Here is a 17,769-nt window from a genome sequence, read left to right on the forward strand (position 1 = left end):
TGCCACTAGTAACAACTGATCTTTTTTCTGTCTCTATAGATTTGCCTTTTCCACAGTATATAGCCTTTTGTTTTTGGCTTCTTTCACTGAATATAATTATTTTGAGATCATCCATGTTGTTGCGTGTATAAGTAGTTTCTTCTACCTCATTGTATGAATGCAGTACAATTTGTTTATTCATTCATTGGTTGATGGAAATCTGGATTGTTTCCAGTTTGCAGCTATTATGAGTAAAGCTATTATAAATGTTCGTATACAGGTCTTTGCAGGAACATATGTTTTCATTCCTCTTGGTTAAATACTTAGGAGTAATATTGCTAGGTCATACGGCAAATATGTACTGTACTTTATGAGAAACTGCCAAACTGATTTCCATCAGCAATTTATGAGGGTTTAAGTTGCTTGCAACCTTGGCCAGCACTTGGTATTGTCATTCTTTTTAATTTTAGCCATTCCACTAATGCATAGTAGTATCTTGCCATGGTTTTAACTTGCATTTCCCTAGTAGCTAATGGTGTAGAACATCTTTTTATGTGCATATTTGCCATGTGTACATTTTTTTCTGGTTAAGCGTCTGTTCATATCATTTGCTCATGTTTTTACTGACTGTGTTTACATATTAGCAATTTATATATTCTAGATATAAGTCCTTTATCAGATATGTGTTTTGCAGATATGTATGGATACCATCTAATGGCAGAAAAAGCTTGTATAGATCCAAAAACAACCATCCAATTTTAAAATACAGTGTCAGTAATGAAAAATCTATTAAATATTGCAAAAAACATAGTCACTGATTTAAAAGGTTATTTCAGAAACTCTCCCAGACCTTAGATCAAAGGATAAAGACCTGAGTTATGGCTGGGGGTGGGATGGGGGAGTTGGGGATAAGAAACTTGGATTTATAATTTAAACAATTGAAGAAAATATCCCTGAACTCAGAAAACATGTCACTCTTCAAACTGAAAGGACACAAGGAATATCTAGAAAATTAAATTACTTTCAAAGATAAAGGAAAAAATTTCCGAAGAGCACACACATGGGGAAAAAACAAAACAAAACAGGTTATTTCTCTAAGGAAAAAGAAAAAAAGAAAACAGATTGGACTCAGATGTATCTTGCACAACTTAAAATGCTAAAAGAGAGAGAGAAAGGGAAAGAGAAAGAAGTATAGTTTATAGTCATGTTTTTCAAACACTGACTTATTAATCAGTCATGAAATCAATTTAGTAAATTGTAACCAGTGTTTATTTCTAAGTCAAATAGCACGAAATAGAATAGAAATGTAAATGAATATAGCATATATTAAAGGTAAGTAAATTTGGTGTGTGTGTGTGTGTGTGTGTGTGTGTGTGTGTTTATGTGTATGTGCCACCAGGTAATAAAATAAAATGCATTTTTTAGTTTGAATTGCATTTGAAAATGCTTGAGTAAGAACTACGGAATCTATCAACTATATACCATTTTTTGAAAAAGTACTCAAATGAATACTATAGTTGACTGAGTAATGGAAAAAAAAAGAGACTAAAATATTACTAAAGAAAATGTAGTAAGCATTTGTATCAGTCAAGGTTCAAAATACCAAAGAACAAAAGTTAATTTATGTTAATTTAACCCAGGTAGATTTAAACAGAAAATGAATCTATTGGAAGTATATTGGATATATATATAAAGTATTATTGGTGCATAACAAATTACTTCAAAATTTGGTGGTTTAAAACATTTATTAACTCACAGTTTCCATAGAGACACAGTTGAGCTGGGTTCTCTGGCTCTGGTTTTCTCACAGGGCTTCCATCAAGGTTTCCAGCCAGGACTACAGTCATCTCAAGGTTCAACAATTAATTAAACAAACAAAGAAACAAACAAAATAAACCTTTAAAGAAATATTTCAATACAATGGAGAATATTAGAGAATACTGGATGTCAGTTCACATGATGAATGTAGCCCAAGCCTTGCATTGCTGTGAAGGATCCTCTCACCTCAAAATAATAATAATAATAATAATAATAATAATAATAATAACCTTGAAACCATGAGGAGGAATAATATTTTATCCTACAAAGGGGAGAATTAATAATTATTTTTGCGTAATTTTGAATTTTTTACTATGGAAAATTTCAAGCAACAAAAAAAAGGAAAATAATAGTATTTATTCTCATGTGTCATCATCCAACTTCAGTATTGTCCATATTTTTGCTAATCTTGTCATCTCTTGCATATACTTTTTTCTGGCTAGCATATTTTAAAGCTTATTCTAAGCAATTTAATGATATGATATTGATACTAATAAAAAAGTAGCACTCAAAAATGACTTTAAAAAATTTAAAGCCATCATTAGATAAGTATTTATTGACTACCTGCTCTGTGCCAGCTATCTAGGCAAATATACTGTGACAAAAATTAGATATGCTCTTCTAATCTACATTAATGAATGTTTATGTGCCAAACAACATAGCATTAAAATATACAAGGGGTGCCTGGGTGGCTCAGTTGGTTAAATGTGTCATTCTTGATTTCAGTTCAGGTCATGATCTCGGTTTCCTGGGATTGATACCCATGTCCAGCTCCCTGCTCAGCAGGGAGTCTGCTTCTCTCCCTCTCCCTCTGCCCTTCCCCTGTTCGTATATGGGCGTGCACATACGTGTGTGCTCTCTCTCTCTCAAATAAATAAATCTTTAAAAATATATATACAAAATAAAATTTATGAGAAATTAGAGTAACAAATTGAAAAATCAGAGACATTAATCTCTCTCAGTTTTCTACAGACCAAGTTAACAAATAAAATATACATTATGTAATTTTAAAGCTTAATTAGTATATCTATTGAGCTTTTTACCCTATAGACATATATTCTTTTCAAAAACCCATGGAGCATTTAACAAATCTCAAAAAGTACAACTAGTAAAGGCACATTTTTTATTGCAGTGTGATAAGTAAATATTTGTACAGTAGGAAAACATAAATAATAAAATCCACCTATTAACTAAAAATAGAATGTATGTAACTATTGAGTCACAGAAAATGAAAGCATCAATAACATTCTAATTCAAAAACAGCAGTAACATGTAACTAGGACAACACAAAATTTAATGAGAATCCCATACAACTGCACTCAGAGCAAAACATGTATCTTTAAATGCTTTTATTGTTCAGTAAGAATTAATGAAACCCTGTGAGCTGGTTACCGATTGATTGCCTCATCTCCAAATTTGTCCTTTTTGACTGCTCTGTGAAAATGGACCTTAGCCCTTTAAATATCCTTTGCTAGCTGGCATTGAAACTGTGTCAGTGGAGAACTGGAGAGAGACTGCAGAAAGAAAGGCTTTGTTTCCTGGTTCTGATGTACTTGTTAGGCAGACTCCTGAGGTGTAGTGGGTGGTCTTCTTCAGCACCAGACTCCGAGCAGCATGTACAGCTTCTTGAGGGTTCAGCTTCTGCAGTGCATGGAAGCCAACAGCACCCAGATCTAATTTCATATTGTGACAACAGCAGCCAGAGGTCAGCAGCTCCCCACCCCATCCCTCATGTATCTTCCTTGGAAGTATTGTGCCTACAAGTTTTTCTGCCTCCTGCAGTGCTGTTAGCTTCTCCAGCACTAGGCTCCTGTGTTACTCTCAGCTTCTCCAATGCTCAGCTCCTGCAATGTACAAATGACAGCAGCACCCCATGGCCAGAAGCTTGCCCTAGCACCTCCCTGGGGTAGTTTGTAGCAAAGTGCCTCCAGTAAGGCACCTCCCTATGAAAAGTTTTTTCTGACACACTAGAGGGCAGATTTCCAGCAAGATTCACCAGCACAGTAGTGCAGTGACTTCTCTACCATCCAGTGAGCCAGGGCAGTACCCTTTTCAACCAGATCTGGATCTCAGCACCACCACCACTCTAGCAGTAAGTATCCCAGAAGAAAACATGAGTAATCATGTTTTATGTTTTTTATAATCATAGAATGGGATAGGCCTTTCCAAATTTGACATAAAAGAAAATACTGAAACATTTTATTTAGATTTTTATAGCAATGGACACATAGTCAAAAGACAACAAACTGGCAAAACATATAATCAGCAAAGGGCTATTTTTCTAGATATGCCAGGAGCTCAAATTCAATAAGAAAAGGATCAACCACCCAACATAAAAATCATGGAATACATTTGTATGTGTATATATACACATACACATGTTAGAGTTTGAGCCAGGAAATCTTTTTTTGCTTATTCAAATTATATTTATCATGCCCTCAAGAAAGCTCTCCAGTCTTCCAAAAGAACTCCTTTGGCATCCCTTTTTTCTCAATATTAACCCCCCCCCCATTTGTCTGGAAATACTAAGAATTTCTTTGAACAAATAATTTATGCATATGAAATAGTTATTATCACCCAAAGTAAAACCAACATTTTCTCAAAGTGAGGTCAAAGGGTCACTTGCATCAGAATCACCTGGACACTTTATAAAGTGCAAATTCATGGGTCCTGCTGCATACGGCAGAATGAGAATCTCCAGAGGACCCAAGTGGCCCAGGCAGAAGCTGACCTTGAGTGCATTGAAAATTCTTCTCAGGTGATTCCTGTGAAGCTTGCCCCTATGAATCAGTAATAAAATGTCCACTTTTGTAGAGTTCAGAGTATTTTTCATTAAGTATTTTCTAATTCCATGCTCACCCCCAATCTGGGTGATTGTCAGAGCCATTAGCCCCACTTAAAAATAGGGAAATAAAATTCAGGGAGATGTAGGGACTTGTTTAAAGACTCACCTAGAAAATGGTGAAGCTCCGATTTGATTATCTTTTCACAACTGCAAACTCCAGTTCCACCTCACTTACATAAACCCCCTAAAATTCACGTTTCTTCATGTTTATACAGCAAACTCGTGGTGGTTCAAAACAAGCTGATGATAATAACAGGCAGAAATAGCAGAAGCGAAAGATGAAAGCACCTCGGGAACTCATGGCTCTATGATGTGGGAACTGAGGACCAGAGAGGTGCATGATCAGAAGGCAGGGCCAGGAACACACCACTGTAACAGGAGACAGCAACAGAAGTTAGAGGCACTTTGAGAAGATGATAGCCAACTTATAAAGACAGGGAGGTGATGACTGAAACACTCAACCTGAGTTGAGCTCAAGTTCAGAAGGGATTCAAGAACAGCTGGGCCAAAGACACTCAGCAGCAGAAGCAACAGCAGTCATAGAACAGCAGCAAGGACCCCAGGCTAGAGGCTAGGAGCCAAGCGTGTCACTCAGAACCTCTGCCTCTATGGATTCCTCAGTCTGAGGGACCACAGGCTTCTACAGCCCTTCTCTATCTAGATGTTTGAGAATCCCCAATAGCAGAACTAGCTTTCTTGATCCACAGCCCAGCCTGGGAGCCCCAGTACAGAGACCCTAGTAGAGGTTCTAGTAGCCTCAGCCCAAGACTTGCTTTCTGATCTCTGATATCTACTTTATGCCATTGTCTGAAAGTTTCCCTGGCTTCACAGTCTACCCTTCACCCACAAACCCCTTTAGTGACTCTATATGTACCTCTTCCCCCAACCCCCACGACACTGCAGACCTCAGGTGAAGCAGGCTGTCTAGATGGGAATATCCCAGTGCTGGGAGTTCTGAACTGCTGGGAGAGTCTGTCCACTGAAATGACCAGGTGATCCCCTAAGGAAATCCTAACAAAACTCTACGGCAGCTATCTGTTGGTGTGTTTTATTCAGGAGATGCTGGTTTTTCATTCTCATCGCTGTGTAGAATTCTGTAGTGGGGCTATACCACATTTTTAAATCCATTACTCTGTTGGTAGATAATCGTGTAGTTTCCAATTTGGGCATGTTACAAATACTGCTGCTATGTTAATGAATTTCTCTTCAATACCTAGGAATGGAATTGCTGTGTATTCTAGCTTTAAAAGATAATGCTCAGGAGCAATCTTTACTGGATTAACCAGTTTTCTCATTCACAGACAATATACGAGAATTCTTGTTGCTCAGGATCCTTACCAACATTTAGTATTGGGACACCTCAACATTTTTCCAGCCTGGTGACTGTGTAGTTTTCATTTTCATTTCTCTCATGACTAAATGAGAGTACTTTTCATATGATTTTGATCATTAGGAATTACCCTTACATAAAATGTGTGTTCAAGTATCTTCCCAGTTTTTCTAATTGATTGGAATGGGTTCTTTACATAGTGTAGATACTAGTCCTTTGCCAGTTATGCAGGTCACAGACATTTTCTTGCATTCTGTTGTGTTCTTTTCATTCTTTATGGTATCATTTAACTAATTATTTTTTAAAAACATATTTATAATGAAACTTTTACTCTTTAAGAAATAAAAAATTTTTTTCCTTTTAAGAGACTAAAGTTATTATTGGGAGGAGAGAGATTAGAGAAGATTACACATTCTCTATCGTATTTTTCTGTAATGGTTGAATTTTTCCAGTGATCATGTACACCTTCATTCAATTTATTGAGCACATAATATGTGCCAAGAACTAATTTAGGTCCTAGAAATCCATTACTGAACAAAGGAGACAAAGACCCTTGGCCTAATGGAACTTATAAGACAAATTTACAGGGTAATTTTTTTAATTTAAAAAATATATAAAACTTTAGTTTCTCTCAGACTTTCATTTTGAGCTTTTAAATGCCTGTGCATAAAACAACATGGCACAGGACTCAAAGTAAACATTTAAAGGTATAAGAAAAACCTTTTTGTCAAGGGTTGCCATTGATTTGTCATTGATTTTCAGCAGCTAATTTTTCAGAAGGCATGCTGAAATGTCAGATCCCAGTCCTCTCTAACAGAAACAAATTATGCAACATAATATAAAGAAATTTATTTTTGAACACCTTATTGTAATGAGCCATTTTATTTTATTATTTTTTTAGAGGGAGAGGGAGAGAGAATCTCAAACAGGCTCCACGCTGGGCCCCAGGGTGGAGCCTGATGCAGGGCTCAGTCTCAGGACCCTGAGATCACATTGTGAGCTGAAAGCAAGAGTTAAATGCTTAACTGACTGACACCCAGGCTCCCATAATGAGACATTTTAAATCAGAGATACAAGTAATTTAAATGTAAGTCAGATTCTGGACTGAGTTTGTCATAGTCATTTAAATTTTTAATTATTTTATTTTATTAAATATTTAAATATAATGACTAGTAATACATAGAAAAATAAACCAATGAGTACATAAGATATGTGAGCAAGTATACCTCATTCCATTCAGGACCCGCCCACTCGAAGCCTCTTCAACAGCCCCCTCCCCCACACTGCCCCCCACCCACCAGCAGCCTCTTGTGTGTCCTTCAGGAGATATTCGATTGTGTGCAAACACATAGGGATTATGTATGCATTCTGTTTTAACTATTTTGTACTGCTGGGGTAGGTTAATTAGGAGCTGCAGATTTCTGGGGTGGGCACGAGGGGCTATGATCCAGATTGAAGACAAAGTAACAGAACGGGGCCAGGTGAAGTTGGAAGGGAGGGTCAGGACTAAGCCTCTGCAGTCCCAGGCTGGCTCTCCATGCTGTTTATTGCAAGCGGCCTGAAATTGTTTGCATGCTGCCTGGAGGTGAAAGGGCCTCTGTGGGATCCCCAGTTTGCACCCCTGCCACCGCAGCCCAAGCTTCAGAGCGCACATTTACTTAGATGGCTTCACTTCCTCTCCTTCCTCCACTTAGAAACAAAATTAATGCAAACTGGTGGTGGCCAGAAGGGAGGGGGATGGATGAAATAGATAAAGGGGATTAAGAGGTACAAACTTCCAGTTATAAAATAAATCACAGAGATGAAAAGTATAGCATAGGGAATATAGTCAATAATGTTGTAATAACTTTTTATGGTGACAGATGATAACTACACTTATCATGATAAGGACTTCATAGTGTATATACTTGTTGAATCACTATGTTGTACACTTGAAACTAATGTAATATTGTATGCCAACTATACTTCAATTAAAATATAAAATAAAATAAAATACATGCTGATATGCCACTTCTGTTTCAAAACTCCCAGATTTCTAGACCATTCCCTTTCCTCGCCACACACCACTACACTCTGTGGGACATCCCTCCTCCTGCTCTATCAACCCCTTCTTTTGTCTGTCCTCCCCTTGTTTTTAGTTTTCCTGACTGCAACCTTAGGGTGATTTTTTGGTTCCCTTCTGTTAGGTCCTGCCCTGCCCACACCTGTGCTTCAGGCTTCTTTGTAGGCCCAGTAGCCAGTGACCTGGAAAAGATGTTTTAGATCCATAAAGTTGGCAGCCTTGAGGGATCAAGTCAATATATCTGATGTATATTTTATAAATATTTCTCTGCTCTGCACTACAAAAGTCTCCCCAAAATTGGGTTATCAGATTTAACAAATAAATATACAGGATGCCCAGTTAAATTTGAACTTCAGATAATTAACAAATAATTTTTTAGTATCAGTATGCCTCACGCTATCTTTAATCTGTATTTAATCGGCAACCCCATTCCAAAACCCAGTTGAGCAGTTAAGTTAAACAGTCTTTCTAATTTGCATGTCTTTGCCCTAAAAACAAAGCTCTAATCCTCCCTTTAATGACTGTGGCCTATGCACAGCAAAACACCCCACCAATTTCAAAATTGGACATTTTGAGTAGTCTCGAGCCAGCGCAGGAAGCATTTCAAAGTGGTTGCTAGGTGGCAGATCTCAATTCTGGAAAGCATTTTTCAAATTCTATTAGTACTGCTTGGTGAGAGTAGCTTGGTAATGAGCCCAAATGTGTTTGGTTTACCATTTTTCTTCCAATTTAAAATCTATGGCAAAACTGAGTTTAAATAACACTTCTAAAAAAGCTTTGCCTTTTGAACCAAATGCCAGAATGTCTAGGTAAACACGGAATTTAGTAATCATGGGCTTAATTTATTTCAGCTATTTTTTCCTGCTGAATTTTTGAGATAGGTAAGGCTGGATTTCTTCCAAACAAATCTGGGCAGAAGAAAACTTGAAAGTATCGGCCAGTTTTAAGTGTCCCCACATGATTCCTGATACAGTTTTACCTGAAAAATGGAGTGTACCCAACAGATTTTTTTTTTTTAATCTCAAGTTCTTTTGCAAACTCCATTCTTCACACAAAAGGAACAGTGTGGCCTATTCAGATATCTCTTTGTTCAAATTACTTAACAAACTTAAGAAACAAAAGTCATGATTCCACATTCTGTCTTGATGATCCAGAGAAAGGTCGGGATCCAGAAAAGGACAGAAAAGGGAAACAGACACTGGGAACTTATCACCAAAGGAAATCAGTGATAGTGACGATGGCACCCTTCATCCAATTTCTTCAGAAAGGAACAGAACTCTGCTAAGAGCACGTTCATCATATTTTGCCCTTAAGATTGTGCTAAGTTGTCAATAAAGTGTTCTATTTTACTACCCTACCTATTTCAGGCATTGGAGAATGGGAACAAATCAAAGAATTATGGAAATTTAGAGCTAGAAAGAAACTTTTTTTCTTATCGGTGCTCAGATTTTGCAAAAAAAAAATGATTTAAGGATTTATCAACAGAAAATTTGCTTATCAATGGCATAATATTAGATAGAACCATATGAAATTTCTGATATATGACTGCTTTTGACTTACAAAAATGACAATTCCGTTTGATTCTACCTAAGGCTATGCAGACATTAAGAAATACATGGTAGCTCTATAAGTACTGGAATGATATGGTATGGAATGATATCTAAGGTAAATTATAAGGTACAGAATGCTGTTACAGAATATTTGTGTGTATGTGTCTACCGTATGTGGGGGTATTATGCTTGTTTATGTCCCACCATAAATCTGAAAATTTATAAAATACAATACAGTGTTCACAGTGGATGCCTCTAGAAGGCCAAGTAGAAAACTTTTTACTTTGTACAGTTTTTACCCCATAAGCATATTCAAATTTTAAAGATGAAGGGGGGAAAAAAAGCCAAACCACCAAGAAAAGTACTGTATAAAGAAGTGAAGGGTCCGTTCAAGCCATGCAGTGACCTCGGACTAGAACCCATTGAAGAAAGTGGCTGCCCAATCTCTTATCTCATTCCTACAATTCAAGGAACAAAACAAAAGCTCCTGGGGCCTGACCAGTTCTGAGAATCACTCTCCACACTGACCTTGTGGTTTACCTGAGATCTTAATCTCCCTAGTTAAATGAAGACCCTCACTGGAGGGTCAATATATGTCTTAATCAATCGTTCTCCCTGTAATCATGGATTAGCAGATTGGATGCTGCCTGCAAAGACTAGCAGCAGGAGAGAGGCTCATTCTCTCTTGAGCAAGTCTTCCTACCATTTTCTTGGGTCCTATCAAGAAGAGTCCTTAAGAGCCATTTTCACCAAGTTCTAAACTTGTTGAAACCCTTTTCTCATTATGATCTTTTTTTTTCCAACCCCGGAGTTAGAATAACAGAATTTTATTCTAATTTGTTGTTGTTCAAGATAAGGGGCAAGTTAATTAGGAGTTAGTTTTTATACAATTATCTGTCCAGGTCTCCCTACAATCCCCACTCCACCTCCGTGTCTCCCTTTCCCCCAACCATTAGACTGGCCACATCCACATTATTCTCTCTGTACCAGTGGTTTCCAAACTGTGCTGAGAGCAGTCGAGAAATTGAGAACAACCTCAATTTATAGCTGAAGAAACCGTGGGCTTAGAGATCAAGTGACTTGAACTCATTCCCACAATAAGAAAGTGGCAGGTACAAACTGAAACCCAGCTTCCTGACATCCAGCCAGGTGTCCCCAGACTTGAAATAAAACTGCTTATTTCTCCTTTTCCCTCAAGTAACTGCACTTTTTTTCTCCTCCTTTTTACTGTCAAAATTCCCACATTTGCAGTTAAGTGCCTGTAGTCTTTCCTGGTAGGCTGTTAGCACGAATATGGCAGGGACTGTCTTTACTATTCTATCTATAGCCAGCCCTGGGCCTGGCATCAACCGGGAGCCAAATAAATATTAGTTAATGACCAGGACTGCTGATCTGACTTCCGTTGCTGAAACTCTCCCTTTTTAAGGCGTTTGTGTTTGTCTTCCTAATTGGATGATCCCTTGAAGGCGTGCTGACCACACTGACTCCATCCTGGGCCCTCCGTCTTGTCCAAGAGCGTGCAATGACCTCCCTCAGGGCTATGTGTTCCAGGCTCCATGCAGATTGATGTGTGCCCTGACCGGAATGCGGGAAGGCTTGTTCTGATCTTCCCTAAGGGGCACACTAGATGTACTGCTTTACGTAACTAGCAGACATGAGTAGTGCATGGAAGCCCCCACCCGTTAGCTAACTGGTAGAGACCCGCTGGTGCACAGATGGTGCCGCTTTAGGTAACTATGCTTTGACCTCACCACCATGCCCCTTGCTCTATAAAACCTGTGGATCAAAGTCTGAATGGGGGTGAGAATGGGAGCGTAGCGCCATGGATCCCGTTTGATCCTTCTGTCATTAAGTTACCCTGAGTATTGTGTACGGGGTATGGAGTGGCTTGCTTCGTTTTTCAGTCTCAAACTTCGTTTCTCAGTCTGGAGGATATTTTGCTGACCCTCCTTCACCTTCTATCAGCCCTCCTGCTCTACCTCCTCTTTCTCTGGACATTATTATCAATTGATCAATCTGTTCATTCCTGAAGAACTATAGGAGATAGAGAACAAGTCTGACATTGAGGTCCTTACATTTTGTTTGTGAAAAATGTGGATATAAATGAATAATGGAGTCACAAACAGGATGACAATCGTGTAATAGTTATGAGCCAGATTGGAGCCAGACTCCACGGGTACTTAGCCTCTCTGTGCTTTAGTTGCCTCATTTATAAAATGGAGATAGTTCTACTTCATAAGGTTATCGTGAAGATTAAATTATTTAATACATTTGAGGCACTTCAAAGAGGGTCTGGTGTATCGTAAGTGCTCAAAAAAGTGTTTAAAAAATAAGGCAATATATAAATCATTATTTTAAGCGTTGTAGAAAGTTTCCTTTTAAGAACTTTTTTTCTCAGTGAAAACTAATCAGTTCTCAAAACTTCCTTTCACATATCCTTTCTAGACTTTTCTTTGTCATTTTGACTTTATCTTTTCATTGTACCAGCCTCTAAGCCAGGCCAGGATGTTTTAAGGTCTGAGGAAGGGAGAATTGAGGAGCCCCAGATAACAGCTAGCGTGTGCATGAGGCTGTGTCCTTCTGATCCAGCCCATCCCACAGCTGGGTGAAGGAACACGGGAGAGCCAGGGAGACCAGCAGAAGAACCAAGCACCAGCCCACAGAATGGTGAGAAACCATAAATAACAACAGTCGCTTTTTAAGCCACTAAGTGGGAAGGTGGTTTGTTTCACAGCAAAACATAATAGAAATTTTGCTGTCCAGAGGTGGACATACTAATATTTTAAGTATTCCAAATCCAGGTGTGAAGTCTATGCACATAGCTATTTGTATTTTTAAAAAGGCAAAGTAGGACATTCTGCATGATATGTTTAAAAGCAATTTTTTCCTACATATTTTGAATTTTTTATGCATAATTCTATATCTATACTATTATTTTTGGTGGCTGCATTGTACATCATGATTTATTAACGAGTCTCCTATCGATGAACACTTAAGAGTGCTTCTAATTTTTTGCCATGCTTAGAAATGCTTTGATGAACATCCTTGAACATACTCTTTGCATACCTCAAGGATTATTTCCTCAGGATTATATCCTGCATAATGGAATTAATACAACAAACATTTGTCTGTTTTCAAGGTTTTGAATATGTATCATCTGACTGCCCTCCAGAAAGGTTGTACCAATTTACATTCTTACCATAAATGAGTCGGAACTCTCTTTTGCCTGCACTTTTACCAACAGTGGGTTTAAAAAAAAGGTCTTTGTTGACCTAATGGATGAAGACCTATGATCTCATTACTGTTTCAATTGTATTTTTACTGTTGAGGCTGAATATGTTTCATTGTAGTGGGCATTTGTGTCTTCTCTAAAATTCTCACTGCTCATTTTTCCATTATCACCTTTTTCTTATTGATTTGTTAATGATACAGATATTAATGCTTTGTCTATTCTGTGTGTGTATGTGTGTATATATATATATATATATATATATATATATATATATATATATATATATATATATATCAGTATTTTCTCTAAAATTTCCCTAAGATTTCCCTCAGATTTTATGGGCTGAGGTGGATTTCTTTTAAATTCACAAACAAATCTGTTTATTTTTATTTCTGAGACTGTGTCAACAGATTTAAACAGTAGTGAAGCTTACATACTTTCAGAGTGTCAGATACCATCCAAGTAAAATCCGGTTCCTCAGTTTATGCCGCACACCACATTTTGTTCTCACCATATTTAGCCTCATGAATCCCCTACTACTTCTAACTACAAACTGTCAGCCCTTGTGAGTTTAGTTTCTGGTATATGGTGCTTGTGGGCTCTGAAGTCTGAGTCTGACAGACCTGAGTTAGGATTCTGACTCGACCACTCACCAACAGTATGAGAAGAGGTTTTTGAACCTTGGCACTTCATATTTAAGTGGAGACAGGATTAATGAGAGTTTGAATTATATGTAATGAATGACAATGTTTAACATATTTGGCACTAAATAAATAGGTTTTCCAGTCATCCCCCCATGTTTTTGCTCATGCTGAGACAAGTTTCTGGGATATGCTTCTCTTGTTCTCCACCTCACAATATTTTACCTATTTTTCTGGCCTAGTTCTATCCAGACTTTTTTTTTTTTAATGTTTTTTTATTATATTATGTTAGTCACCATACAGTACATCTCTGGTTTCTGATGTAAAGTTCGATGATTCATTAGTTGCGTATAACACCCAGTGCACCATGCAATATCCAGACTTTTTTACAAAGGTGTTCAGAGAATGGGGAGCTTACCATGCATCTTATTCAGGTTGGGTGACTTACATTATTATTTTAATGTTTCAAATCTAGTTAGCTAACAAATAATACTTAAAAATAGCCTAATTATTATATGCCAGGCATATAATTAGGGATCAATGCAAATTGGTTTAGTAAATACAGCAGAAATTGGTATCTCAGCCTCTGGTATCTTACACCATTGAATATTCTAATATCATTGGGGGAAAGGAGTGAAGGTGGTCAAAAGGGGCAAACTTGGGAGTTATAAGTAAATTCTGGGGATATAAAGTATAGCACGGTGATCATAGTTAATACTTTATTGTATATTTGAAAGTTGCTAAGAGCAAATCGATAAAGTTCTCATCACACACAAAAATTGTAACGGAGGTAATGTGTGTTAACTAACTTGTAATCATTTTGAAATATATACATATATCAAATCATGCTGTACACCTTAAAGTAGTACAATGTACATCGATAGAACTGGAAAAATTAATTTTTAAAATTAAAAAAATAAAAAATATGTACCATTGGAATATATCATTCCTCATTAACTCAATATACACATTTCCCCAATTCTAAGAAGTACTTTAGCCCCACATTTTAATGTATCTGAAACTGGGATATGTCTTACTTAAGATATAGACATTGGCCAAATGGCACTCATGATATAGTTGGCATTACCTCTGTATTTGTGAACATGGTCATAACTATTCTAATTGTCATTATTTCACTCAGTTCTATGCAATTTAATACTACACATGTCAAAGTCATATGATAAGAGATCCTATTGAAGGCAAAAGAAATTGCCAAATGTGTCAGATTAGGTGAAAGAAATTCTAAAGCAACAAGAGGCTGATATAAGCAACTCATGTATTATACACGATGATAGTTAAGGCATGGAATTTAATTTTGTCAGAAACTTCCTTGTGGCCATTCACAGAGAAGCTGCAGAGCTTATATGGCATATGATTCAGTTGAACAAGAAAACTATGCTTGTTGGGTAGCACCAGCATCAAACTTGCAGAATGATTGTCGGTGGTTAGGAAGCAAATTCCAGAGATAAGACTAGAATATTCTTTTAAGAAATGCTGCCCTATCAATGATGTTGTGCAAAAAACACACATATTGATGCTCTGTGTGAAAAAGGATTCAGACGTTAGATTTAGTGTACAGAATTTTTAGAATTTTTCTTACTCAATTTAGTTTGCTTATATTTCCTTTTGCCCTATATGCATATCACTGTAAAAAATCTATGTCTAAGTCTAAAAGCACTCTTTAAATTAGAAAACAAAATTCCTGTAGGATAACATGTTGTGTAGTAGCTTAATGGGCAACTCTTTCCTTTCTTAGTGGCACATACAATTGAAGATGTCTTCTATTGGATACGATAAATTGAATGGAGGCTAAACTAGGCAGTAAGTCTATGAATTTCCAGACTTCCCCTAGTGAAGGAACAGAGCGTGGTGTCTTGCTGCTGTTGTTTTGGTGCCTATGATGCTGTTGCCTAGGAATGAGTAGGAAGATCTGTGATTGTCTTTGACAGTCCTCTGCTACCCTTGTTTGCAGACCCAACATAGGTTGAAGAGAAGCTAACTTCTCTTACCACCATTTATAACTTCTTAAGTCACAGATTGCATTCTGAATCAGGTAACACTTCATTTATGATCAGTTAAGCATTTTTAAATTATACTTTTCCAACTTAAATGTATATTTGTTAGTATGGAAAATGTTCTGTTAAAAAGTGGGTATGTACAAGTATGTAATCAGCTGTATTTCTTCTTTAAATTTCTTAAAATTTTTTTTTAAGATTTTATTTATTTATTTGACAGAAAGAGAGACAGCCAGAGAGAGAGGGAACACAAGTAGGGCGAGTGGGAGAGGAAGAAGCAGGCTCCCAGCAGAGGAGCCTGACGTGGGGCTCCATCTCAGAATGCCAGGATCACGCCCTGAGCCCAAGGCAGATGGTTAACGACTGAGCCACCCAGGTGCCCCGTAAATTTCTTAAAAATTTTAAATAAATTTCTTGATGACATTTCTACTTCATAGAATTATCTCTGATCAAAGTAATATATATTCAATGTACAGCATTTGGTAATACAGAAAAGTATAAAACATGAAAAACCTCATGCTTCATTTTACAACCCAGAGCTTTTCTCTCAATATTTTTGGCCATTACATTCAATGTATGTAGGGCAAAAACGAGTAGCTTAACTTGCACACAGCGGATGCACACTGTATCTCTGCTGAATGAATGCATGAATTCTGAACGAGAACTTGGAGAACAGCCCACATGTCTTGCTGATAGAATTAATTACATGGATCTTACGGTCATTTGTCGTCTCAAGTTTGCCTTATTCTTCTCACATAGCAGGAACTTGGCCAGGATACAACCAACTTTCTACTATTTGGCAACGGAGCATTCTGGAAGGATGGTCACTGTCCTTACTTCATTCCTCTCACAAATTCATTCAACAAATACTCATTAAGTGCCCACTGTGTGCCTGGAATACAATAAATCAACATGACTCCCGCCCTCTTGACGCTTACAGTGGAAAGATGACAAAACAGATAATAAACATAAACGCAAAAATAAATGTGTGTATATATGTAAGCTGTCATTAAATGTAGAAAAGGAGGAGAACAGGTGGCTGAAGAATATAAGCAGGGTGGTGGTCTGATACAGGAGGGGTCAGGGAAGTCTCTGAAGGAGTAACATGTCAGAAGGTCAAGGAGAACCAAAGGGCAGGTTCTGGGGTGGTGGGTGTGGCCTAAGAATAATGAAGAAAAAAATGTTGGGAGAAAAGACTGCTGCAGCGGTAGTCAGGTCCTGCAAGGCCTCCTAAGTTATGGAATTTGAATTTTATTTTATCTATGCTTAGAAACCTATACATACACACACACATTTGTAATTTAAATAAATTACATTAATTTTTTAATTGGTAAACTTCAGGATTCAAAGCATAAAATGTTCTGGCCACCTGTGTGATTCATTTGGTTGGAACTCTTCATTTCCTCCGAGGTCACGATCTCAGGGTCCTGAGATCCAGCCCCACTGCGGCTGGCGCTGGGGGTGGAGTCTGATTAAGATTTTCTCTTTCTCGCCCTCCGCCCATCCCCCCGTCTAAAAACAACAACAACAACAAACAAAAAAACACAAAGCATAAAAGATCCAAGCTCTTTTGAAAGAAGACTCCCGCTCCCACCAGTTTCCTAGGCACCCAGTCCCCCCGCCTCCCCCCGCAGCTGCCTGCACGCAACCCTCCGGAAATACTCTAAGCACAAGCAAGTGTATCCATCAGTCTCTGTTATAAAATATTTTGAGCAGAGGAGCGAGGCCATCAGATTTGTGTTTTAAGACCACCCGAAGGCTGAGAGGGCACCGGCTCTCAGCGTTTAGAGCTACGCGTCCCAGCTCACCCATTTCACAAACCCTCCTCGCCCGAACTATCCCCTTAAACACCCCCCCCCCCCCCGCCAAACCCTGCCCCAGGGCTTTCTAAATTGCAGCTCGGCAAGGCTCCCACGCTCGTTCTCACGCTGTGCTCCTGGCAACCACCTAGCGCGCCCACAGCTCCCAACACGGAACCCTGGAGTTCCGCACCCAGCCCACGTGTGCTCCAGTATTTTAAAGCGAGACGGGAGGGGATCGAAGGTACGCCAAGGCGGGAAGGCAGGCTCAGTTCTCGCTGCGACAGAGGCGGGTCAGAGTGGCTAAGGCTGGGGCGGGGCTAAAGCTGAGGGCTGGATCAAGCTTGAGGGCGGAGCCGACGGCTCGGGTCGGCCGCTGTGCTCTCCAGAGCTCCCCGGCTGCTGCGATTCGTTCTGAGACCCGGGCCACCCAAGGGGCGGTGGGCGCTCGCTGGCCCTGGGCTCTATAAAGCCCCGAAGGTAAATCCGCCTAGGAGC

At 38.5% G+C, this 17,769-nt stretch overlaps 1 protein-coding gene across 1 annotated transcript in view; it reads left to right on the top strand.

Moving 5' to 3' along the window:
• The first annotated feature begins 17,627 nt into the window (after window positions 1-17,627).
• ARHGEF26 (Rho guanine nucleotide exchange factor 26) overlaps window positions 17,628-17,769 on the top strand; it is a 117,836-nt gene continuing 117,694 nt past the window's right edge. The window contains exon 1 of the mRNA XM_045812273.2: window positions 17,628-17,751. The gene's annotated coding sequence lies outside the window, so the exon portion shown is untranslated. The remainder of the gene's footprint in view (window positions 17,752-17,769) is intronic.

Source organism: Ursus americanus, chromosome 20, assembly GCF_024610735.1.
Source record: "Ursus americanus isolate L20-20 chromosome 20, mUrsAme1.1.p, whole genome shotgun sequence".
NCBI lineage: Eukaryota > Metazoa > Chordata > Mammalia > Carnivora > Ursidae > Ursus > Ursus americanus.